The sequence below is a fragment of the Acinonyx jubatus genome, chromosome B4 (genome assembly GCF_027475565.1).
Source record: "Acinonyx jubatus isolate Ajub_Pintada_27869175 chromosome B4, VMU_Ajub_asm_v1.0, whole genome shotgun sequence".
NCBI classification, from domain to species: Eukaryota; Metazoa; Chordata; class Mammalia; order Carnivora; family Felidae; genus Acinonyx; species Acinonyx jubatus.
The window spans coordinates 7,392,343-7,419,575 of record NC_069387.1 but is presented as its reverse complement, the minus strand read 5'-3'; the positions used below and the strand labels follow the sequence as shown (position 1 = coordinate 7,419,575).

At 46.7% G+C, this 27,233-nt stretch overlaps 1 long non-coding RNA gene across 1 annotated transcript in view; it reads right to left on the bottom strand.

Moving 5' to 3' along the window:
• The window catches only part of LOC128316275 (uncharacterized), a 122,075-nt gene extending 101,046 nt beyond the window's left edge, over nucleotides 1-21,029 (bottom strand). Inside the window, exons 1-2 of the long non-coding RNA XR_008299900.1 lie at nucleotides 20,885-21,029; nucleotides 16,487-16,625 (exon numbers count right to left, since the gene is read on the bottom strand). This is a non-coding gene — a long non-coding RNA (uncharacterized LOC128316275). The remainder of the gene's footprint in view (nucleotides 1-16,486; nucleotides 16,626-20,884) is intronic.
• Nucleotides 21,030-27,233: the final 6,204 nt, after the last annotated feature.

Genomic DNA, 27,233 nt, shown 5'->3' with positions numbered 1-27,233 from the left:
AATGACACCAGGTAATAGGAAAATCACAGACTGGTTAGCATTCTGTCCACTCCAGTTACTCTGAAAAAGAATCTTGTAAATCCTCCTTCTAATGTATTTGTATCCTAAGTGTCTACTTCCTCTTTAGTTCCCTCTCCCCGTATTAAAATTTCTCTCCTTTCTTAGATCCAGATCTAATTTTACGTCCCTTCAGTCCAATCCGCATGACAAACGGCTTTGTCGAAAAGAACCAACCCAATAAAAACAAAGCCAGTCATTAAAGCCATTTCTCCAAGGTTGGTGTTTTCTTGTGCTCACGATGTATTTTGGCTGTATAACCAATGACACTAAAAAAAGGAAAACCCGGTCAATGTCTGAGCATAAAGGCCATACAACTGTAATTTCCAATCTTTCCACCATCGTGACACTCTCTCATTCTGAGTTTGGCAATAACCACTGACTCCCTCCTCCCTTCAGAAAAGATAAGGATGGTGTGAAAAACACTGTTGGTTACCTACACCACAACCGTTTCCTCCCCCTCCCCCGCCTTTCTTCCTTGCTAACAGAACACTATTTTTGTTCACAGTACCAGGGGTCATATGTTTGTGGAAAATGGGCCCCTCCCCAACTCCGGGGAGAAAGTTAATCCAAGACATCAATGTCAAACGCACTCCCCTTTGCCAGCAACAGGCTTGGTGTCAGCCATGTAATGAAACTCCGGCCAAGAGACACAACACCAAGTCTGACAGGAGCTTTTCGGGAGAGGTCTTCCCCCCTGGCGTGCCTCAGGCTACGTGTAGATGGGATCCGTAGAACCACGGGGTCCCTATCCTGGGACCATGAGATGCAGCACCCAAAGACGAGGTCAGCACACTGGGTTCAGTGGAATAAAAACGTGGAAAGACACTGGGTCCCCGAAGAATTTATCACGTAAACCATACCTTCACCCTAAATGGCATCTCTTCTCATATAAGATAGTTTTCCTTCTTGTTTAAATCTGTTTAGCTGAGCGTCCTTTCATTCGCAGCTAAAAGCCCTGTCATCAACTCAAAAGGCATCTCCTTTAACAGAACCAAAATGAATTACATACTTTGGGGATTTGTATTTTTGGGAAACTCCTTCATACAACTGAGAACACTTGGAATCTTTTGAGTCAATTTGAGCAGCACTTAGGTAACATTTGAGTGCCTCATATCTCCCAAGCATATGAATACGTATCTCACCTTTTCTTAATTCCTATAATTCCATGTAAGACAGCTATCTTTTAACGTTCATAATAATGTTTATTATAGGTAATATCCGAAGCTAGACTTTCGTTTTCTTAAGGAGTTAATCAAGTACTGAATTCTTGTTCCTGGCTACGCTCTCAGACTGAATACTGACTGCCTCAGGTTCCTACAGAATGTTCCGGGATTCATTTTGGAACCCTGGATGAAGTACTGTGCTGATAACAAAATTTTTTTCTTGGTGGGGTCCTGTAGGCATCTCCACCCCAAATCCCGGCAACTCCGTCCTTACTCCCGCCAAAACCCTGGGAGATACCCTTCCCCTTCTCTCTCCCACCTCATGTAATCAGGCGAGAAACTGTGACTTAACCTTCCCAAGAAGCTTAGAATGTGATCTTTTCTCACCACCTCCAGTGTGAACATACCACATTCTGGCAAACAGCTAGAATGAGGCTGAGGAAGGTCTGCACGTGCAAAATTCAAAGAGGCACTCAGTCTCAGGGTCACTTACATGGCTCTCGGTGAGTCTCTCCTTAAGTACTTAACTAAGGGAGGCCATCTTGGGGCCTACCTTATTCACCCTAGCCATGGCCTATCGTTGCAATATCTCCAGAGCTCTTCCTGACACCAATCCTTGCCCCTCGACAGTCTATTTTCAACGCAGCAGCCAGAGGGATGCTTAATAAATGTGAAGCAAATCATACCGAACCCCCCGGACCACGGGCCTTTCTGCAGATGCCAGAACACAACGCACACACAATGCTACATTAGGACCTTTATTCTGGATACTGTTCCTCCCAGAACACTTCTCCCAAATATGTGCTTTGGGTATTTCCCTCACCTATTTCAACTCTTTGCTCACGTTTCACCTTTGACCTCTAGCCTACCAGAACACCTCTGAGCCTTCCGTTGCCCTATCCAGCTTTTTGTTTTCCAGAGCGCTTGTCACTTCCTAGCTTGACTTTTTGTGTGTATACCTTAGCGTCTGCCTCCCCTCGCTGAATGGCAACTGTGAGGGCACAGGAATTTTTTTGTGCTTTGTTCTCTGGTCCATCCCGAGCGCCTGGGAAAGGCTCTAAGCACACAGAAAGTGTTTCAATAAGTATCTGCTGAATGAGCTAACTAATGCAGCAGTCTAAGAAGTGACCAGTGGTGCTAGGAAGTGAGGATGAAGCGGTGACTGAATCATGGTAGTGGCTCATAGGTCATTGTTTGAGTTTGGAGATTTATCCCAAGCACACAGTCATTGTGCTCGGTATCTTGAGTGGGTTTCAAACAGGAATGATGGAATCTGATTTATGGGGGGGTGGGGGGGGGGTTCCATTATTTATTTATTTATTTTGAGAGAGAGGGAGAGAGACAAAGTGTGTGTGTGCACAAGTCAAGGAGGGGCAGAGAGAGAGGGAGAGAGAGAGAGAATCCCGAGCAGGCTCCACGCTGTCAGCACAGAGCCCAACGTGGGGCTCAATGTCATGAACTGTGACATCACGACCCAAGCCGAAACCAACAGATGGACCCTTAACTGACTGAGCCCCACAGGAGCCCCAGTGTTTTAGAGTCATTTCCCTGTTATGTGGGAATGACTGAGACTGAAAAGTGGACAGAAGTGGGGGAGATGAATGCCTTAGTAAGGCAACATCTGATACACTCAGATTAGAGTGATAGAAGGAAAGGGTGGAAGAAATGGATGGACATTTTAAAAGTTGGGCCAACACACTTGCTGGTAAATTGGAAGCAGGCATCGCCTTTAAAGACAGGAACGTTGATATGGTTAAAAAAAAAAAATGGTAGCAGGTCCACTGGAGGAAAGGGGTAGAGACGTTTTCAGGGAAGGTGGAACCGAGAAGATACATTTTCTAAATGCTAATTTTGAGATGCCTATTAGCTACCCAAGGAGAACCATCAGAAAGTGGCTGAAGAAGCCTGGTGGATGGGGGAGAGGCCAAAGCTGGTGATGAAGGGATGAAGTCATCGGCATCTGGAAGCTGGGCGCCTGGGTGACATGACCTAAGAAAGTCAGCTCGCAACGAAGAGAGCACAGGAGTGAAGGTATGAAATGGAAATGACATCTGGAAGACTTCCCTCGTGGAGGTTTTCCACTCCTCGAAATCCTTGGATTTCACCTACTTTCAGAAATCTGCGTTTCTAGAGCCCCCTTCTGTGTATTTGCAGTCATTTCTAATTTCCTTCCTCGACCGTTATTTCCTCCAACGCATTCACTAATCCTCAGGCTTGGCTTTCGAGACCTAGAACCATCTTCGAAAGTCTTTCAACTCCGTCAGTGTGTCAGTTAATTCATTGTGACATATATGTTAAAACAATTACATAAATTAAATCGGATTTAGTTCCTAAACTCAAAATTGCTTCTTTATCTCTTCTCCCTGACTGAAGACAATGGTATTTGTGCAACTGAGAGACAAGGAAAAACATCAGTCACTAGTGCTTCTCAAAAATATGCCGGGCGCCTGATATTTGGCCGGCACTGTATTTTAGCCTCACATCACCAAGGTGGCCCAAAATCCTATTCCTAGAACAACCTAGAGGGCTTTGGTGGCCTTCGGGGTAGTTTGTGTCCAACTAAGAGAAGGAAGATGGGGGTGGAGAAGAAGGTTAATCATTCCAAGGGGAAGAGACAACTGTTGACTGGATATCCCTGGAGACTCTTTCTGATGACGTGACCTATCTGCCTGAGGCCACTGGTCCTCGACTGGACATGGAGATTATGGTTGGAAACAGAATCATAGGCTAAGAAGTTACATTTCACCTTATTTATTCGTTGAACTTACCACACATGGCAAGCCACTGTCAGGATAAGCCTAGAACTCTGCTCAGAACAAAGTTCTCAACCCCTGAGCTCAAACACTGTATCCTCCCTTCTGGTGACAAACCTACAGTGGCTGTCCCTGGGCTCTTGTCCAGCAGCGCAGCTCGCACAGCTAATGCTAGGTCATCCGCTTCTAAAGGGTCTTTCCACTGTTTGTTTTCTCTTGCTCTTATCACAAAGGTGGATGGTCCTAGATATGTTTCTTTTTAGCCAGAATGAGGTAAGCAGAGGTCAACCCGGTGTCAACCAGAGATGTAGAAAAGCAGATATAGTTACAGTGCAAACCTGCCGGCCTAAAGTAAAACAAAAGAATTCTTTCAGTGACACTTCAAAACCAATTGAAACCATAGTGATGATCTGGGGGACGCTTTGTAGAGAGAAGTCAAGCCCAAGCCTTCACCCTCAAGGGCCCTTTGTGCTGAGCTGACAGAGGGAGGTAGATGTCTCAGGCGACTGCTTCGTTTCCGCAATCTCAAACCCAGCGCTGGGTGCACCTTGGTCCCCTCTACAGCGGGGGACTGCATGTGAGAGAGACTGGACACTGACGGTGTCCAGCCTTTAATCCTTTCACGCTGAATCTATTCTGCTCCCGAAGTAGGAGAAGGCAGCACGCTTCCTCCGGCCACTGTTTCCTCCAGGCAAAGGGGAGATACAGGACGTCGGGGTCCCCACTATGCATTGATCTCCACCATAGCGCCTTTCTTTACATCATCACTGCCTTTCTAGGGTTTGCACATAGAAGGAATTCAATGGATATGTCAGGAATAAATTCCCTGACTTTTCTTTTTTTAAGTAGGCTGCACACCCAGATCAGAGCTTGAACTCACAACCCTGAGATCATGATTTGAGCAGAGACCAAGAGTCGGATGCTCAACCGAGCCACCCAGGCGTCCCCAACTGCCTGTCTTTTAAATCTCAATATCTCCGGGCACCTGGGCAGCTCAGTCGATTAAGCGTCCAACTTCGGCTCAGGCTATGATCTCAAGGCTTGTGTACTCGAGCCCCATGTCGGGCTCTGTGCTGACAGCCTCCATTTAAAAGGCTCCTAGACCAAAAAGAATCTCTCATTTTGTTCTCATTCTACTTTCCACATGATTTAAGTTGGGCTAAAGCTACTGTCACTAACTCTTCTCCTTTTTCTGTTGTGTTTTGTTTTGTTTTGTTCCATTTTCCCACAAGCCCCAAGTCCTTCTAATTATCCTTTTCCCCGCTCAGGCCCCCATCATGCTCTTTTCCTCCAATGCCCACCTGCCCTCGTCCCCCCGCAGTGATTCTTCCTCCTCTGTTATATATTTTATTTTGCTATCACCCTCACTGCCTGTCATCAAGCCCCTGCTTCTTTGTCTTAGCAAGGTGACCCCTGAAGAAATCAAATCATCCATCAGCCTTTGAGTCATAGCATGATAAAAGAAAAAAAAGTGCTATATGAGGTACTCTAAGAAACAACGTAATGCAACTATTGTTTAAGGGCTGTTTCCAGGCCGTCTCAAGTTTGTACTGGTCTACAACATTCTACCACCAAAAGCACTCACTTCCTAAGCTCTAAGAATCTAACGAACTCACTATCGACAGACTGACTTACAGCCCCACTGGATGCAATCTATATAATTTGTTCTTTACTTCGTGATTACAAGTAACGGACAGAAATATATAAATAAAAATTATGATCAACTGAATTACTTTATAAATACACTTTACAAACCTCGAGGAATTTTGGATAGTTTACCATTTGAATTGAGAAGTTCCAGTCCAATAGGTAGATCCTGGGTCCGAGACAGTAGATGCAAAAGTAGGCATGATCGTTATGATTGTATCGTGATTGTTGTTTTCACCCAAGACTCCTGTTTGTCTTTCTAATTTGTCCTTAAGTGAAATCATGTTTAAGACAAAAGCCCCAGTCTGATAAGTTACCTGCAAACTCAGCCCATTGTCTGGCATATAAAAGACACCCAATAAATGTTGACTAGATGAATAAATCCCAACATCTCGTTATTTTTGAGAAGATTAAATGAACTGAGATATACAAAAGCGCTTTGAGACACCTGGGTGGCTCAGTCAGTTAAACGTCTGACTCTTGATTTCAGCTCAGGCCACGACCTCACAGTTCATGGGACCAAGGCCCACATTGGGCTGTGCTGACAGTGCAGAGCCTGCTTGGGATTCTGTCCCTCCCTTCTCCACCTGCCTCTCCCCTTCTTGGGCTCTCTCACTCTCTCTCTGTCTTCCTCTCTCTCGCGCGCGCACGCACAAAATAAATAAACGTTAAAAAATTTTAAAAAGAAACGTACAAACACCTTGTAGACTATAAAACAGTATGCAAATGGTTCTTATTAGGACACACTGAGTACTCCTTCAACATGCTGACTATGGAACTAAGTAAGATTCAAATCAAAAGTACTACAGAAGTTCAACACAGGCAAACACTGATCAAAATTAAGATTAAAACATGGATTCGTTCATATAAAAGACTCACATGCTAGAACAAAGCTTTCCACACTACACTATCTGTTCAACCACCACCGCATTCAATGACACATATTTTAGATTTTTGCTGCAATAGCATTGCGCTTCAAGTACCAATGTTTATACAGATAGAATGAAAGGCTTAGCTACTCTGGAACAAAAAAATCAGTAACGCGGCGGTTCCAATAACTGAGAGGCTTCTATCTCCCTCATGTGACAGCCCGGTGCCCGGGTAGGTGAACTCGCGGCCCCTCGTGGCCTCGCGGCCCCTCGCGGACCCAGGTTCCTTCCCCGTTGTTTCTCTGCCCTGCTTTGAGTGGTCAAAGCTGGTCATGAGCTAATCAGTGCTCTAGTTCAAAGGGAAAAGAGTAGATACACATGCAGTATTCTAAGGCTTAGGTCTCAGAGTTGTGTACTTCCCATTATATTCCACCGGGAGGAACTCAGATGGCCGTCAATGACACCTGGGCAACGCGGTCGCATATCAGGCGGCCACATTCCCAGACGCAGTTCTACAGCTCAACAGATTTTGGTGGAATATTAGCCACCAAGCTAGAAGGCTCTGTGAAGGATATAGGACGTGAAGTGAGCAATGAGGGTTATCTAAGATAACAGCAGGAAGTCTACAAAGAGCCATAATTACAAACTGTAAATTCCTAGGTCCCGCCTTTGCTGTCACCCAGGATCCCATTTCTTAACCTTAATCCACGCGTTCTTTTTAAATAAATTCTCGAGAAAGAATAATAGAACATCGTCCCCCAAGAGTCATACGGTAGGCTTTTAAAAATAATGTTTAAAACCTTTATAATAACGTTTAAAATAATAATGTGCACGGCAACACAGCCTCCACTCAAAATAATCAAGGATATAAGAACGTGTATGTAACAAAACTTAGCAAAATTTAGAGTGTTCATAGAGATAAACATTCATTGCCAGAAATGAATCGGCAATAGTTTTTCACCGCAACCATTTCTGAACGAGGCTGTCTACATAGCAAATGGTTTAGATGACAAAATCACAAGAGTAAAATTAATAATCATCACCACCACCATTATCATCATCATCCACAAAGTGAATTTTAAAAATTCTTTAAATTACACCCAGTGCTGGGAGTGACACAGTGACAGCACTAGACATTCTGTGATGAGAGAATGTGATGAGCTAGCTATGAAAGACAGTTTGGAATTTTCCAGATGAGTAAGAGGAGAAAGGTCTTCTAAAGAAGAAGAAAAGGAGAATCTCCATGCACCAATGACTGTTTTTGTTATTCTCAAGTTTTTAAATTTGTTTAATGTTTGTTTTTAAATTTGCTTAATGTTTGTTAATGTTTGTGGCCACCCAGGGGCCACAAAAATCAAAATAAATCTTAAATTCTTTAAATGTTTAAATATTAAGGGGTCGGGATGGCCGGTTAAAACACCAAAGGAAGGAGTTATCTAAAATTTTATCGTTTTTTTCATTGATACAAAAGTGTTAACTCAGCACCTATTATGGGGCCCAATTCCTACACTCCAAAAGCTTTAGTCCACAATTTGGATCAGCTGCTCTTTCAAGACATGTAGGTATCCTGAGCACATGATCTCATTTAGGAGATTTTTGTTCTTTCTTAGTATCTTTCATACCATAGGAGTCACAGGAGTCATTTCCTAAGTCAGATGAGAATTTCAAGACAGATAGGGAGTTAAATTCAACCCCTGAACTGAAATTCTACTTCTCCACTGGTGATTGGTTGAACACTCCTATTGGGAGAAGAATTGGACACATAGTAATGGGCTCTCGGAGTACAGGAGAAATCTTCTGACTGCAATTATGATAAAACTTATGGAACTGCATTACCAGGGATAAAGGAAAATCAGGCCAGGACCCAGGGAAAGTCATGCCAGGAAGCCTGAAGGAAATAAAACATGCCCCCACTTGTATCTCTTCTGTTCCATCCTGGCCTGTGTTTTATAAGCATCGGTGTGAACATGGGCCAAGTGAGTAGGAGATCCTGAATTGCCCCAGGTTGGTCAGAGGTTAAAGTACCGTCATCCGTGGCGTGAATATAGTAGAAATGGGTCAGAAGCTACAACCAACAGAATCGGGACAAAATCAGCGCCTCTGGACCACCGTTTGCAAGACTTCTCTCATTCCACAGATATTCATTCATCCATTCCTTTTATTCACTAATTTCTTCATTCATTCTTCAACAATGATTCAACAATTATTTTAAGTTATTCTACACTCAAACTTTTTTGGGGGGGGGATATGACAAAAATTCACGTATTTTTCTAATTAGAATAACTTGCCTGTTTTTAATGTGAATTTTGAGAAAGAGAGAGAGAGAGAGAGAGAGAGACAGTGCAAGTTGGGGAGGGGCAGAGAGGGAGAGAGAGAATCCCAAGCAGGCTCCACATTGTCAGCGCAGAGCCTGACGTGGGGCTCGATCCCACGAACCCTGAGATCATGACCTGAACTGAGATCAAGAGTCAGATGCTTAACCGACTGAGCCACCCAGGGGCCCTGAGAATAACTTTAATATCTTAGAAAGCTTGGCTTAAAAAAAAAATGTTAGCAGTGACTAGACTTTGTGAGTCATCGCTTTGCAATATATACAAATATCCAATCATGGGGCGCCTGGGTGGCTCAGTTGGTTGGGCGTCCGACTTCGGCTCAGGTCATGATCTCGCGGTCCGTGAGTTCGAGCCCCGCGTCGGGCTCTGTGCTGCCAGCTCAGGGCCCGGAGCCTGCTTCGGATTCTGTGTCTCCCTCTCTTTCTGCCTCTCCCCCCCTCCCCTGCTCATGTTCTCTCTCTGTCTCAAAAATAAATAAAAACATTAAAAAAATTAAAAACAAAACAAATATCCAATCATTACGCTGTACACCTGAAACTAAGACGATGTGATATGTCTGTATCACAATTAAAAACAAGAGAAAAAAGTTGAGTAAATCCTCCAGCAAATGTCCACGTACTTCCAGCACAGCTGTCTCATCCCCTTAGAACCATCTCTCATAGAAGACCTGTTATACCCAGATTTTAGACCCAGGAAATGACATATTCAACTCAATAATCACTGTTAGAGCAGAGATAAGAAATCCCCCCTCTTCTTGCATGAGAAAACAAACACCTGCAGGCATTCACCTCTTGGGACCATCGGGGCTGAGGTGTCCCTCCCACAGAATCTGCCAAAACCCACCAACAATGGCTCCAGGAGGCCTGTTTTGGCCTCGGGATTCTGTTGGTAAACTCAGCCTCCCCTGAAGGAACACACAGTCTTCATTTACATGAGGCTTTGCCTGGCACTTATCTGCGGGACTGCAGGACAAATAAAACATCACAGGGGCAGAGAAGGGGGGGGGGAAACAAAGCTCGTGGTTATATTATCTCCCAAGATTTGGCCCCGTTTTGATAAAAGACGGCACCCTCCCGCCCTGTCCCCTGCGGCCACACACAAACTTGTGTTCTGCTCTAACGCCGGGATCCGGGGTTAGATCTGGGTTTTAGACGGAAGATCTAAACTGATGGCTTTCGGGGCTGCCTGACTGGCTCAGCCGGTAAAGCATGCGACTCTTGATCTTGGGGTTACGAGTTCGAACCCCATGCTGGGCGAACAGCTTACTTAAACAAATAAATAAATGGACTGACAGCATTTGGCTGTGTCTGCCTTTAGGGCAGGTTAGAAAAAGTACCTGGTGGGTTGTTAAATAGTTGGCATTTTTATTACCAACTGTGCTGTTGACTAGGGAGGGAATAATTACTACAGTTACTTCGGAGCATAAATTGTTAAAAATCACCCAGCTGGTTAGTGGCAGCTATCATGGTTAGGGGTGGGGTTTTGAGCTCCAAATTAATACATGCCATTCTGCAAATTAAAAATCACCTCGGGGAGCGGCCTGGGTGGCTCGGTCAGTGAAGCAGGCGACTTTGGCTCAGGTCATGATCTCACGGTTTGAGGGTCCGAGCCCCACATTGGGCTCTGCGCTCTCAGTGCAGAGCCCGCTTCGGATCCTGTCTCTCTCTCTCTCTATCCCTCCCTTGCTTGCACTCTCTCTCTAAAAATAAATGAACACTTTAAAAAACTCACCTCAGGGAAAATGGTGGGTACTTAACGAACGGTAACAATTCCTGAAGACAGAGGCATAACCTTTGCATCAAGTCCTACAGCACCAGAATCCTTGTTCTAGAAGAGAGCCCAGAAATCCATGCCAAGCCCTCGGATTCTAAATAAGCAAAACTAAGCTCAGGAGGGAAATTAGTGCCTGAGGCTACACAGCTGGAGAGTTGCAGGGCCGGCTTTGCTGGCCCTTGGCGGGTGGGGGGGCGGTGGTATGAGTGACCGTGGCCTTGAGATCAGGATGTGATCCTAATATATTCAAGTGGACGTGTATAGAGAGACAATGGAGTGCAATATTTGGATTAGGATTAGGACTGTCTGTCCCAGAAAGTCTAGGTCCCCAAACGGGAGCATACACTTTGCTCTGTGGTGACTCAGAGGCGAGCCTGGGACAGAGGTCCCCTTTGGGACGCTCCTTCCCGGGGACACACATGATGGCATTCGTGCCCAGTCCCTCTCTGCAGCTCACCCTGACCCTATGCTAGCTGTTCAGCCACACACCTTGGTTCAGAGCTCACAGCCCTTGTCCTAAACCTTTGCAGATAAAGAAGATTCCTAACTTCAGATTGTTTCTGGAATTGCTTTCTGCTTCAGCCCACCGTCCCCAAGAAACTGGATTTGAAAACTAAGACACAGCAGGAAGGCATCACCGTGCTTCTGCAGCTCTATACTGTGTCTGTAGGGAACAATGATTTCCTTCTTGTAACAACTATGATGCTTGGTCACGTTTTCACCTGGTCAGTGCACAGGATTAACAAAGAGGTCCACCTATCCAGTTAGCTCTCTAAGCTATCTAAATAACCGTGTGTCTTCCAGAAGGCCGCCTCATTTCTATCGTTTACATTTTTATTTCCAAAGCGTTAGACTTGATCAGATCGATGTGCAAAGACTGGGGAAGCATCAGCTCTGCACTTTAGGCATACGTGGCTTATAATACACTGATCATTTTACAAAGAAGAGGAGGAAAAAGGTTAAAACATTCTGGATCAATTAACAGCTCGTATCACCAGGTGGCCTTCCACGCACGTTCCCTCGTGTTTCTCCAGTTGACATACATTTTTGGGCAAATTGTGGAATTTATCTATTACGCATCCGAGGCATCAGTTCCATGGAGGGTTAACACAAACTTCTGTAATGACTGGGAAGGGGGCGGTTTAAAATCACACCAGCTTGGGGACCCTGGGTGGCTCAGCTGGTTAAGCATCGGACTCTTGATTTTGGCTCAGGTCATGAGCTCGTGGTCATGAGATGGAGCCCAGAGTCAGGTTCTGCGCTGGGCGTGGGGTTTGCTTAAGGCCTCACTCTCTCTCTCTCTCTCTCTCTCTCCCTCTCCCTCTGCCCCTCCCTTGCACTCTCTCTCTGTGTCAAAAAAAAAAAAAAATTAAAATCACACTGGCTTAACATTTCTCCGAGTGTGTTCCAAGGAACGTTCAAGAAGAGGAAAGAGAGTTTACAGAGACAAATAAATTGAGTAAACATGGGATCAAACTAAATATTTTGCTTAACTATTCTTCTCAGAGCCTTTATTATGCTAATGTCATTATGAATCATCAAGATGTGGATCCAAATACACCATTTCCCTACCTGAGCTGCCATCGCTTCCTTTTCCAGAGTATCTGATGGGACCAGTGCCCTTCAGACTAATATTGATAATCGCAATGATGACCATGTTTGAGGCCATTTTGCTAAGCTTTTCACACCACACCTCATTTAACCATTCCAGTGACCTGGGTCCTATGTATCCCCATTTGACAGAAGAGGAAACGGGCTCAGAGAAGTTAAATCGCAAGTTCAAAGTCACACAGCTGGCAAGTTGCGGAACCAGAATTGAAGGCGTTCTGACTCCAGAATTTATACTCTTGATTACTCTATTACATATCTGTCTGCATGACTCATGCCCAGAAGACAATTCCTGCCCCCGTCAACTCTTGAGGAGTTTGGAGAACAATTGTTTTGAGAGAGGAAGACAGGATAAAAGATGGAAACTAAGAGAAGGGGACAGGGAGGCGTCATTTGGTCCAGATTAGAACACGGTCATTAGACAGGTCATCACTGATTTTCTGAAGGAGTAAACGTTCCCTGTCCTTGCACGGGACAGTTCGTTCCCTGTTGGCAGGATAAGAAAGAGAACAGGTTCCGTTTTTGACAGGTATATACAAAATTAATCTTCTCCCAACAGGATGTAAAGGAAGGTAAGAGGCTTGTTTTATTCTGTGCAAATAGTTCACACTGCAAAGGTGGCCAGACTGACATCCCAGCCACAAAACTGGTCCAGACCACAGGTGGCCAAGGGAAACCGATGTAGCTCGAAAGGTAGATTCCAAGTGAAAGTAAAAATTTGGAAAATACAGTAGAGAGGGGGAAGGCAACGTCACACATAAAAAAGAATGTCATTTTTTTGAAAAAGTTAACTTCAAATGAAGCAAAAGTTTTTTCTAGGACCCTATTCCTGTAAGCCCAGCGTCTCCACTACTAACCCATAAATGAACCTGCCGACAAAATGGAAAAAAAAAAAAAAAAAACAAAAAAAAAACCCTGCCTAGGGCAATTTAATTGAGTTTCCTGGAGGGACAAGCTGAAACCAGCCAACTTTTCCTACTCCAAGAAGGAATTTGAAATCTCGCATGCCCAGTGGAAAAAAAAAAAAAAAAGAGGCAGCAGTCTTCTGCATTTTAATATCACTGGGGCTTCTTTAAAGCTTTTGGAAGTTTCCTCAGGAGGCCAGGAGCATTCAGAAATTTAAAAATACGGAGTACTTCCCCTGTTAACTTCTTTTTTCACCTTATTTAAATGAATTCTGTTGCTCACCAAAAGTTCAGAATCCCCGGCCCAGAAAATAAATTGAGTTCGGATATTCTTTAAAGGACAGGGCAGGGATGGACAAGGAAAGAAGGAACCACCCAAGGCCAAAGCCCAAGGAATCCCTAAGGACCAACTCCACCCCACACCCCGCATCTTCCCACTCCCCAACTCCCACCCCTCTCCGGCCTTTTGATGGAGTGCAGGTGCCCTCCTGGATGGCCAAGGAAAGCCCAGCTGCTCCGGCTCCTGAAGGTCTAACTGGGCAGTCCACATATAGGCACTATAGTGTCTCTAAAAGGCTTTGAGCTCCTTGCAAGGTGTCAAGGAATCAAAATAAGAAACACTATTATCATTGAAGCTCTTCTAATCCAGCAGGCTTCAGCGGAGCTTAGAAATGCCACTGTTCTCTCTTCAAGTCTTTTTCTCCCGAACTTTTAAAGGTTGGCATGACTGATTCATCTAACACGGCCAACAAAATGGAAAAGAAAGGCTTCGCGCAAATCCCTCCGTGTTTCTGCACAGGAGGTTTTGCAGGGCAAAGAATACAACCTACTTCCTGTCCTCCCGATAGCTCAGGGCCCTGTCTGGTTATGTGGCTGTAACTTATCCTCACTCATACAAAAATTATTCATTTTCCACTCTGACTCAGAACCCTTTCGGTCTCCCGTCGTACTCACAAAAATGCATCCACTCAAAGCCATTTTATGTTCGGGATGTTCTTCCCTTGAGCATATGTTTTGTCTCCTTTTCTCTGTGTTCCTTCAGAAATGATGGCTTCCCCTGTGTCTTCCCGATTGGTGTGGATTTGTGTACTGTTCCATTAGAAATGTGGGTTTCCCCCCCTTGTGCAGATCAGGTACGTTGCGTCCCCAATTAATTATAAGCTCCCTGGAAGCAGGGGTTCACTTGGCACTTCCTATCGATCTGGACTTCGGTTCGTCATCTGCATTTGTCTATTTTATTGACAAATAAATAGCCTCATTATCAGGGGAGCAGGAGGGGACCATGAGATTTCAAGTCCCAAGAGCATCTCGTGTCCGCCCTAGGGCTCCACTGGGCACTAGGAAGAGATGGGTTTGCCGTTCACATTTACCTCTCCCTGCGCTGCAGATTCACACATTTTAGACGGGAGGCGAAGACTGCTCCAAGATAGTTTCACAACTTAAGGATGTGGAAAATACCCACATCCTATTGCAAACACACCAAATGAACTCCTCAGCTGAGTTAACCATTCAACGACAACAAAACAACCAACAAGAAGTCAAAGCAGAAGGGAATATGCTGAAATATGTACTAAAACATTTCAAAGGAATGCACACACACCAACCTTTGAGACAAAGACATGGCCGTTCACATCCCTGGTTGTGACCCCCGGGGCACGGGTCTCTATTCTCTCTGGTAACAGCCGTGACCACTATTAGATCATGTGTGTGCTCTGCACCCTTCAACCAGACCTAGAATCCTACCAGCTCCATGTAGTACAGAAGAATGGCGATATTAATTGATCTCATCCCACAGTTGACCTTCAACGGAAAGAAAAAAGTAATCATTACAACTCCCCCCCCCAGCCAAGGGCACTTAGTATTCGGCACGCTTCCAGTGTTTTTAGGGCCCTCTCTCCAGCACAAAGTCTCTGAAGCCCAGACTGGTAGATTGAGACCAACTCACCCACCATTTCCCAGCCCCAGGGAACGGGCCCTCCCACATTACTCCTTTAATCTTTTCCTTTTGCAAGAACGAGCTCAAATATTGGGGAAGCCTTCTCCAGTCACCCCACAGGGACCGCTTCCTTCTCAGAGCATCTCTAGAAGTCATCCCTCCTTGGGCATCGAGACGGATGACTTCTCTCCACCTTGGGACGCCATTTCTTCATCCAAACACTGAGCACTGAAATGCCTAACAGGTACCAGGTGCTGGCAGGAGCTGGGAAGCCAAGGTTGCATAAACACAGACCCTGTCTTTGAGTGGTCCAGAGGCTGTGGGGGTAAACAGCTTGGCTCCTCAGAGTCTGAAAACTCCTCGGGGCCAGGAGTCTTTGTGTCTTCATCTTGTTCTCCCCACCCCCCTCAGCAGCTAGCGTGCTGCCTTTCCCAGGGGAGCTAGCACCCAGCCAAAATAAGGGGCGATGGAGACACGCAACCTGAAAATCCAAAGGGGACTTTCCCAAACACTGAGGCAGAAAAGTGCCCCCACTTTGTGCTCCAAAATTATAATGCGTACCAAGATTTCACCCCCTGAACAAGGTGATACAGGCCAATTCCTTTAGGCCTTTCTAAGTACCTTTCACCTGCTCTGTAATTAAGGAATCTTGGAGGGGATTGGAAGGGGCATGTGGGGTGGGGGCTGATGGTGCATTTACATAACAAAATATGTTTAGAGCAGGAGATTCCAGTCACTCAAAATTCAAAAGAAACAAAAACAAATTTGCAAGGATGAGGGGCAGATTTTCACTCCTCTTAGGCTCCAGCAAATAGCTCAGTCATTCAGAATGTCCTCAGAGGGTCCTTTTTTTCCACCTGAGGGTTCAGGGGCTAAGCAGGTTATTTACTCCTAACCAGAGGCCTAAAGGAGCACAAAAGAGCGAAGTTGGTCACTGCCCCTGAGACTATGGAGCAAAAGCCACACATTATCCTGAGGAGACTGGATGGCTCAGCAGCCCTATAATTCATTCAGGGACCACTGGAATTTACCTCCTCCACAGTCCCAGACAAAGGAGTTCCAGCCACAGTCAAGTGACTCCCCCCATGCCTATGTCTGCAAACCCCCCCTTCCCCAACCCTTCCCCCACCAAGCCCTTCCACACATTCCTGCCCCGTTGGGACACCTACAGTAGCAGAGCAAGGGACCCAAGTCCACATTTTTTTTAAACCAATTTTAATTGCCTCCAAAGCACATTTCTATCGCACAGTCTCAATAAGGTAAAGAGAATGAGAACATAAGGCCCAGCACGGATGGGAGCAGACCAGACAGGCTCAGAAAAAGCAGACAGATCAGGGCGGGATCATCTCGGTTCCGAATTAATGGCATAAATGCCTTGTTGAGAGTCAACGTGTGTTCATCAGGTGTGGTACAGAGCAAACGATAAATAAATGAAGTACCTGGTCTCTGGTTTTGTTGAGTTTACTGATGAGAGTGAGACGGGCCCGGCTCAGAGGCAGCACGCAGCTTCCCGGTATGAAATCGGAGACACTGATTTATTCTGCGGCCACACATCGTGCTGGTCTTTGGTTCCGCCATCTATTTCCAGGTCAACGGGGGGAGAAAAAAGGAAACAGCAGAAAATGGCATCCATGAGCAATCACTTTCAAGTCGGAGTTTTACAGGCAGTTAAACGTAAAAACGCGCACAAATTAGGGAGACTCGTAGAGCCAAGAAGGACCCGTGTTTCGGTGCCACGCTGTGGTGTGCTAGCTGTGTGTCCGAGCGAACTATCTCGGTGTTCTAAACCTGGGTCTCCAACTTCGTGAGGAGTTCATACGGGCGATGGATATGATTAAATAGCGTATGTTCAATAATAGGATGCATATAAAGGGCTTAGCCGAGCGCCTGGTATTTAATTAGCACTCGGGAGGTGGAGAGTGGAAGACATGGTCAGTCGCCTCCCTGTCTGTCTCCCTCCTCTCCCCCACAACTTCCTCTCTCCTCCCACCTCCTGTCTCTCTCTGTCTCCCCCATCTCTCTCGCTTGTCTCTGTTCTTCCCACGTAAACACACACACATACACACACGTTCCGAACCTGGACGGACCTGCTAGAGAATGACAGCTGAGTAGGTGTGGGCATTCCTGAACCCCACTCCTAGGCTGATCACAAGTGAGTCCTGGAGGAAAGGGGTTATATCAGGACAAAGGTGAGAAAGTGAATTCGGCCTGGAGCGGACTCCAGAGTCCCAGAAATGACTGGACCTTCATTCCACGCAGAGTAATGCAGGATGACTGCTCAGTCCAAATCATTCCCCTTACGTACCCTCTAGACACGGAGGAACCCACGGCTGGATGCCGCTCTTAAGGGATTTTGCAGAACACAACAGAGAGCCCTGCTCGCATCTCTACTCGGTGCACAAGAGGGAGATTGGGTTAATTTTCTCACGTCTCTTATCTTGTCTCCACTCCATTTCTGTGTAACCGTAAATCTGCACAGGACAGAGGACACCGCTGACTCCTTCAGCAAAATCGCTTGCCTACTTGTTGCCTGTCTTCCGTTGCCATGATGGCGCGGAGGATACAAGGACTGCCCAGTGGGCTCACGGATCGAGCAGCCTGACAGATAGTTCTCATCGGTCAAGACAAACTCAGGTCAGGGTGTGTGGAGAGAGAGAACACAGACGAGTGACAGGCGGGTCAGGGACAACTTCCTAGAGACAGTGCCTCCTGAGGTGGATTTTAAGGATGACTAGGGGTTAGTCATGTGGGGCTACCAGGGGGAGACACCCTAGAAGGCCAGAGACGAGAGGAGTTTGGAATGAGGGCACCGTGTCACTCACAGAGTGCGGGAGAGTTGGGGTGCTCAAAGGAGAGAACAAGGCCGGGCCACTCAGGAAGGACACGTTAGAGGCTAGAGTAGCTCCAGAAAATGCTAAGACTTTCCACAGTGGGACAACGTAATCAAATTTCAGTTTCAGGAACGACACTCTGAGGACAGCGTGACTGGAGGCAAGGGCTGGGAAGTGCGGGGTGAAGTTGAAATACGTGCAGGAAGAGGTCTCGTGCCCACTCAAAAATTATAGCATACACCATGATTTTAGTCCCCTGAATGAGAATAACACAGGTCAATTCCGTTAGGCGTTTTCTCAGTAGTTCAGGAAGTTTTGAGGGGACTGGAATTTGACTGAAGGAATGTGGACAATAAAGGAGAAGTTAAGAACGGCTCCCAGATTTCTGCCTGGCAGGTGGCCGGATCACATTGTCATTCACCAAGGAACAAATGGAAAGACGAGGACTTCAGTCTGACCGCCTCAATTTCAGGTCCCAGAGCATACAGTTGGCTGGGTCTCAGGAGAGGGCTCTGAGGTAGAAATAGGCAGGTGGGGGCCCCTGGGTGGCTCAGTTAAGCGTCCGACTTTGGCTCAGGCCATGATACTGCAGTTTGTGAGTTCAAGCCCCGCTTCGGGGTCTGTGCTGATGGCTCAGAGTCTGGAGCCTGCTTCAGATTCTGCGTTTCCCTCCCTCTCTCTGCCCCTCCCCCACTTGCTCTCTCTCTCAAAAATAAACATTTAAAAACTTAAAAAAAAAAAATAGGCAACTGGATGCATCTACTCCTTGTGGAAGCTCACCTGGGAAGTACGTACAGTAAGAAGAGACCACGCCGTGGTCCCCACACAACACCAACTCGTGGGGATGGTCAGTGGAAAGCACCTAGAGAGGAAACCAAGAGGAAGCACACAGAGATGAGAGGAAAAGGTCCCAAGGAAAACAGTGTCAAACGCAAGAAGGAAGTCAAGTAACAGTGGAAAGAGCCCCCTGGATTTAGTGCCTCAAGGAGGCAGCCCCCAGGATGACCTCCATCGAGGGAGTGAACTCGAGAGGCGTGGTGTGGGTGGTTGACATTTAGGTTTCTATTTGACCGGGACCCTTGACTCGTTGCTTCTTCAGCTCCTGACTTTTCGGAGGATGTAAAATGCAGATCAGGAGCTACTGGGGCCCTGCTGTAAACCCTCTTGACTCAGCAGAGGTAAAAAGCCCATCCCTATGCTGCGTGCAAGGTTGGCAGTGGGAGGCGGGACCCACATGTGGAGGCGTCCTGCTGGCTGGGCTAAATAAACACCCTTCAGATAAACCTGCTGATCAGGGCCAGAAGCTATATTACCTTAGTATAAAAAGTTTAGCAAAGAAGTAAAAACGCCCATATTACTTAAAGCTTTTAGAATTTCAGGGGCGCCTGGGCGGCTCGCTCGGCTCAGGTCATGATCTCACGGTTCGGGGGTTCGAGCCCGGCGTCGGGCTCTGTGCTGACAGCTCAGAACCCGGAGTCTGCCTCGGGTTCTGTGTCTCCCTCTCTCTCTGCCTCTCCCCTGCTCGTGCTCTGTCTCTCTCTCTCAAAAATAAGTAAACATCAAAAAAAAAAAATTAAAAAACAAAACTCTTTAGAATTTCAAAGTTTCATCAAGAACTTGGTTTTTAATCCTCTTCTAACCAGAATCTGCACATCAAAACAAAGTGAAGGTCTGTGGCTTATTCTTTGCCTCTGGAGTCTTTCATAAGAATTCGGTGCCTAAGACGTGAAACCCCAGTGTATTGTTTTCCTTTTTTTTTTTAATGTTTATTTACTTTTGAGAGCGCACAAGTGAGGGAGGGGCAGAGAGAGAGGGGGACAGAGGATGGGAAGGGAGCTCTGCAGGGACAGCCCGATCCGGATGTGGGGCCCAAACTCATGAACCAGGAGATGATGACCTCAGCTGAAGTCAGACACTCAACCGACTGAGCCACCCAGACATCCCTCCATGGCCTTGTTTTCCTGAATGTCCCAGGTACTGTGCAGGCACCATGCCCTGGGGCCACCCTGGGGAGCGCCACAACTTTTAGCCCCAGGGCTATGATGATGGCTACCGCGTGGCATTGGCTTCCCCTTGAAGTCCCTGCAGTGCCACAGGTGGGCAGGCATGGCCAGTGACTGGAGCAGTGCTGTGAGGTTGTGTTTACCACGTCCAAGGCCATCCCGGAGCAGGTGGATGGGGGCCCTGCAGGCTCACAGCCTCGTGCACTGGCATGTCCCTGTGCACTCGGGCGTGGGGGGGGGGGGGGAACCTTCTGCAGCCCCAGGTGAGCAGAATCTGCAAAGACCCCCCCCAGGGCCTGCGTTAGGACGGGGGGGGGGGGGGGGGGGGCGGAACAGCTCCCGCCGCTGTCTCAGGGGACTGCGACCCAGCGCCCTGCCGCGCCCGCATCTGGATATTCCAGCAAGATCCCAAAGGTGCCGGAGCTCAGTCTCGACTTGCCAAAAACTGTCCCCACGTGGTGCCACCACTGCCAGCGCGTCTACAGGACGGAGCGGGGCCAGGGACACATCCACTGCGTGACTGAGATTGCACAGGACACGACTCAGACCCGGGGCCAGAGCACCTGGGAATATCATCCGGGCCTCCCCCCCCCCCCCCGCCCCCTCACCCCGCTCACGCACGTCCGGGCACTGCCATGAGCGGGCTGCTTGGGGCTGCCCCAAGGAGCAGCTTTTGTCGTGTAAGCTCGGGAGCTGCCCGGAGCTGGGGGCCGTGCATGGGGCCGGGCGGAGCCACCAGCTCCTGGCTCTCCCCGTCTGCGTCACCGCTAGGAGGCGGTCCGCTCCCTGCTGGAGCACGACGCACCCACCCACGACCCCTGGATCCTGGCTGCCATGCCGGAAAACCTGGAGAGCCTTGTGCACCACGCGGTTGGCCCTGGGCCAGGGCACCACGTGTACTCCCGCGTGGTGGCCCCGGCCTCACTCGTGCAGCCCCAGCAGCAGGGCCACACTCTCCCGCAGGGGGGTTGAGAAGGCTCAGGGCACCGGGCAGGTCGCCTACCTGGGGACCGGGCAGCTCACCAGGTGATCCAGGAGACGGCTGCGTGGCTGTGAGGCCAAGGCCAGCACGGCCGGAGAGGCGGGAGCGCGCGGCGAGGGGCCCCTTCCTGGCCCACGACCTGCTGCACACCAGTCACGTGGCCACAGACGAGCACGCCCTGGAAAAAGGGGCCCGAAAGGAACCCCCGCCCCTGAGGAGCCGCCCTGACCTAGGGCTGACCTCTGAGGAGCCGGCGGGGGGGGGGGGGGGGGGTCGGGGGGGGGGGGTCGCACCTGGCCCTTCGAAGCCCCCTGCCTTTCCCTGGAGGCTCACAGGGAGCAGGAAATTGGACGGGGAGTTTCTGCATATGGATACTCTGTAAAAACAGATAAACTTGCACAGAGTTTCTAGAGGGTTCTTAATGAACAAACAATTAAATGGATGGATTACTTGTTGCCAACGCCATGATAAATTAGATAGAGGGACGAATGCCTATGTCAACTTCTTTTCTTTTCTTTTTTTTTTTTTAATTGACAAAGTCATTTGTTATGCATCAAATTTAAAGGTCACAAAAGAAATGTGCTAATTTCCAGCCGGTGTCTGGGACATGGAGAACTAATTAGAATACAGTATCAACCGACGGCCCCACATTAAAAGACCCGAATCTCATCTGTCACCCTCTCCACCATCCTCAGTTCCAAACATGGTGGTGAAGACACCGATGATGTCGTAATTCTTCCATTTCGCTTTTTAACGTCGTGATCTTGTTTCCTTCTTTTTCTTCCTGTTGTTTCAACAAATGCTGGCAAGAGAGAATCTGTACATAATTAAGACACGATCGTTTCATTTCAATTTCATTGACAAAATGTGTTAGGTGCGCTGCCTCACATTGCTTCGAGGGATTTGAAGGTACTTGTGGTGTAGCCCATGGTTACAGAGCTTTTCTACCTCATAGGCAAACACACCCTAAAACACAATCCTATTCCTGGGAAAGAAACATTTCCGGCAGGGTCTGGAACAACACTGTCCAAAAACATAATGGGAAACTTATATGTAATTTACATTTTTCTGATTTGGGGAGCATAAAAGAGGAAAATTAATATCTCTTTTCGCTACCTCTCGAGTGGTAATCGATAAAACAATGGTTATGAAACTTTCATTATATAAAGACCGGCTGTCATTATTATCAAATTCAACTAAAGTGTCTTCTGACATTTATTGGGTGTCTCCTATGTTGCAAACATGCTTAGGGACTTTCATACCCGTTACCCTCTCCTTCATCCCTAACTGCCCCCAAACCCAACATAGTATCTCTTCCTCCATCAAGCCCGTCCATGAGCCCAGTGTCTCTCTTTGCCATCCAACCAATGATGGTGCTTACCTTGACCAACAGTTTCGAAATGTCAGGACTCTGACAAGTGCTGGGTGGTGAAGAAGTGTTCACGGGTCTCAGACAGAATAATGATAGTCACAACAATGCCATTTTTTTTCATAAAAGCATATGAATTAAATCTAAACAATTTCCATTATTCTGAAATTGTCCTTCCTTTATCTTCTTTTCTGTTGTTGTGAAAGTGTCCCCCGCCTTTTTTTTTTTTTAAATGAAAGGAGGAGAGATAATGATGATGTTGATGATGGTGACGACGACGATAGACTTTTCTGTTGTTTTTGTAAATGTCCTTTTTTTAACAATTTTTTTTCAAAAACTGATAGCATATTTATCCCTCAATCTAAAAAACTCGAATTAGGCCCGTGAGGTCCACAATTTTATGCCTGAGTCCAGCGCCTGGGGTGCCAACGGGTTGAGAAGAGGCCAGCGCTATGCTGTTGTTTAATTCCCTAATTAAGAGGATTCACTGGTTCCTCATTTTGTTGGGTTACTAGCGAAATCCTTAAAATATTCATATAAGTAGCTTCTGATCTGGTTTCCACCTCCTTTGGAGGCTTCAACCTTGCCTAATGGCCCACCCCACCCCACCCAAGCTCCAGGCACGGAGGCCCTCCTTTGTGTCCATGAACGCTCAGAATGCCTCTCTGTTCAGAGCCTTCATTCAAAGTCCTCTGCCTACAACACCCTCTCTTTGCTGCTCTCTGCCGCCTGCCCCCCAACTTCGCCGAAGGGAGATATTACAGCATACAACGTCATGTGGTTTTCCCAAAGGTAGTGTCGGAGATAGGTCCACAACCCAGATTTCCTAATGTTAAAATAGAAAAGGCTTTGCAGAATCCCTTTGCCCAGATAAGATGTGATATTGGTGGAGTGGGTGGGGTGGGGTGGGGTGGGGCGTAATGCGGAGAAAAGGAAGCAGGTGAGGGATTGAAATGGAAGGGCCCAAAACAAAAGTAGCCCCTCAAATGTCTTCTGAACTCCGTCTCAAAGCCCCCTCCCATCAAGAGACAAGATAAAGGAACATTTTCACGTTGCTCTTGGTAGGTTCAGTGTAAATCTGGATAAATCCTTTGTATCTTTAAAAAACATGGGCGCCTGGGTGGCTCAGTCGGTTAAGCATCCGACATCAGCTCAGGTCATGATCTCACGGTTCATGAGTTCGAGCCCCGTGTCAGGCTCTGTGCTGACCGCTCAGAGCCTGGAGCCTGCTTTGGATTCTGTGTCTCCCTCTCTCTCTGCCCCTCCCCTGCTCATGCTCTGTCTCTCTCTGTCTCAAAAATAAATAAAAAACACTAAAAAAAAAAAAAATTAAAAAAAATATTTGTAAAAACAAATGAAAACCCTATCTTTCCGAAAGTGACATATGTCTCCTATTTATACACATTACACCGCATATAAAACGCCCATCTTCTCTTTCTCTTCCACCCGCTGCTTTCTCTAGAGGAATCCCCCTCATGAAACAATGCAGCAGACAGGCTTGGGGACAGCTGGAGGTCCTCCAGCTCCTTAGCCACTCTGTCAGCAGGCCCCTTTGCTCAAATCCGCTGCCTCTCAGGAATGGGGGCATCCGGGCATCCTGGACACTGGGGACTCCTGGGAGGCACACTCCCTGTGGACGCCTCCTAAAGAACACCCCCCACCCTCCTGCCTGTTTACGGCACTTACCTAAAGAATGCTTAAGGGCCGTTTGTCATAACGGCTGTTGTGTTAGGAAAATCCCCCAGCAATGTAAACTAATGATCAGTTAATGAGGCCCCAGACATGTTGCTTAGAGTCGAGCGCCAACAGGGGATTTGGTTCAGTAGTTCTGAGTAGTTTGCTATCACAGAAGCAAAAAGGGCACTTGAAGGTCTTTCCTTCGGACACTTTCCTGTAAGAAATTATAAAACAGAGCCCAACCAATAGAACACAACCCCAACCAAAACTCCTGTCCCGGCTACCGCTCAGACCTCTGCTGGGGCTCATTCTGGAATGACCCCCAGGAGGGAAGTCACTTGGACTCAGAAGCAAGCGACATGACTCATTGGTTTACAAAAACTAGAATAAACAGAAGGAAGCAAGTGCCTGAAGAAACAATAGGAAATATGAATGGTTTGTCTTCTGGAAAGCCTGAGAACGGGTCCTCCTTTGGCAGGCGGGGAATCCTGCTGGATGGCCCGGCGTTGTTTTCCCAGAGTGTGCTCTTCCAGGCACTTGGCATGACGTCACGCACCTGCAAGGCTTCCATGTTGCAAGAGGAGCCCCCCACACTTCTTGATCTTTCCTCCAGCGAACCGACGACGAGAACGAGGAGGGGCGAGGCCAAAGAAAATACGGGGCTGACCGGCTTCCTAGTAATTGATCCAGAGTCAAAGCTGAGAGAAATCTGACACAGAAACGGCACAAAGGGGGCCGGGCGTCCCTTGGCTGTGCAACGCCGTGTTTGTAAACGGCAACAAAATTAAACAGGGATGAGGGCTAATGACGATTTTCCCGAACGGGAGAAAAGAGAAGAGGGGCCTGTGAGAATAGGCCCCTGGTTGAGTAATCACACAGTATTTCTGTACCAGTAAAAATTGGGAATGCTGGCAGGGAAGGAAAGCAATGTAATTAGAAGTTAAAGCTGACCCTACTAGGCCACCTAAAAGCACAGCCACATCGGGGTGATAAACCCTTTGAACTGTGGCTAAGTACCAGTACTGTTTACTTTGAGGAAGGAAACTGTCAGTTCTGTTTGTTCACAATGAGCCAACCACAATGCGTCTGATGGATTTGGGGTTAGTGAAAGAGGCGCACGTCAAGTGTAGGAAACAAGGTTTATCGCGGGATTAGATTTAGGAAAAGACAAAAGTAATCAGGAGACCGCGGGCAGGCATTGTTTGCTGTGAAACTCCAGGCATGGAGTTGTTTTTCTTGAGACTTAGCCCCACATCCTGGGCGTGTGGGTGGGAAGGGGAGCAAAGGCCCCTAAAATTCTAATTCTGCAATTCACCACCTTTAAGAAATGTATCTTGTTCCTCCACCCCCAATATTTCAGGTGGTGATTTCTTTCTTCTTGCCACAAATCCTATTTCATTCTGAGAGGAACACCGAAACGTCGCGATCCTGGGCTTATTACTGATCGGTGTGGCAGAGTCCCATCTCATCAAGGAATTCCATTTAAAACGTTTTAAATGTTGATAACAGTGCGGATGGGAAGCGATTTTTGAAAAGTATACCCTTTCTGATCCTGAAAGCAAACGTAAAGCAAAGCATATAGGCCAAAGGATAAAACAAAGAAAGCTTTCATGGGCCAAGTCTAAACGTGTGTGGACTCGAGATCTGGTGAAGTTCTTTCCAGAGACTTCTATGACACAAGCATATGCAATTTGAAAAATGAAGAGTTTCACTTAAGGCTAAACACACTTGAGTCACTGGCGAGTGCTGCTACCAAAAAGAAAAGAAAGAAGAGAAAAAGAAAAAAAAAGAAAAAAACCCAGCAGAAGTCAAGGAAGAGGCTGGAAATTACTTTAAAAATTTACTTTAAAAACTTATTTTTTTTTCTCTAGTCCATGAAATCCTACGCTCTCGAAAGAGTTCAGTGGCTTCCAAGTTGCTTACTATACTACAACTATGACCGTTGTAATGACTTATTCTACCCTGAGGAAACGTTCGGACTTTGATATTGCTGTTTTCTGGATATAACAAACTGGTCTGTTCCCTGCTTCATCTTAATAGTCGGGAAGACAGGCTACTCCTTTTTCTGAAAGCAGATTCTTGAAAATCTGTTGGGAAACTTTGTTATGCCTTAGATCTATTTTGCTCGGCTGTTTTTGCTTTTGTTTTGTTTTGTTTTGTTTGTGTGTTTGTTTTAAACGTCTGCCCTCTTTCTATGGAGATAAAAACCTCATACGTTTCCTCTGCTGAGATTCTAATATTCCACTCTGCTGGGATTATGTCCCAAGGGTGAAGAATCACTTCTTCAGATGCTCACAGCTCAGTCAATTTTGTAAAGGTGTATTTTGTGTTCTTTGTGCTGTGCAAACAATATAGTTGTTTGCCCTTTTCAAGTAAGAGATTTGGCTGAGTAAATGCTTTTCCAAACCATCCTTCAGTGGAATGTTCTGATGTGGCACCATTAGGCGTCCTACTACCCAATCCAATTTGGGAAATTGTCCCTGGGTTGCTGCTTTGCCAAAGGCACTCACAGTTGATAAGGATAATCGTCAGGGCTCTAACCATACCTCTTAAACATTCACATTCATGGTACATGGTAAGGAAACACAAACGATTGATTTTGGTGTTGATCTGTGAGATCTGGAGCAACAGAACTGTAGTTTTTTTTGTTTTTGTTTTTTGTTTTGTTTTGTTTTCTGTTGGGCACATTTTATGGATATATTTTAATTACCCTACAGAAACTCCTTAACTGGGGTCCTTGAATCCCGAGAATAGTAATGAGAGAATTTGATGACTCCTTTCAATAGTTCAAAGACCTTCTTGGAAACAGCGTTGCTTTAGAAGAAGAAATATACGGCAACTGAAGCCGTTTACCATATTGTGAAAAAACCTGTTTACTATTTCTTCTTGTCATTTGCTGCCGGCCAAACGCTGTTGGCTCTCATTGCACATTCCATTTTATGTGCTTTGAATAATAAAAATGAGGAAATGAATTATTACCTCCTGCAAATAAATGTTAAAAGCTTCCATGAAGGTTTGGTCACTTAGAGGCCCTTGAACAAAGAATTGCCCTCTTGGCTCCGGGAACGTGGTTCTCTAGGACCACGCTTTACCCTGAAGAGGTAACACCACTGGGGAGATAAGACAGAAAGAGGATCCTCCTTGCCTTATCCCTGCCCCAGTCTATCAGGTCCGATACTCCAGTTCTTGGAGTTCACTGGGGCAAGAGGTGCTGCTTATTCAATCGGATAGACACAATTCTTTCCAAAATTGGAGCTGGTTAGATGTCATCTAAGGAGTGCTTGATATTAGCATCCTGCTGGACCTCGGAACCTCACCCAGGCT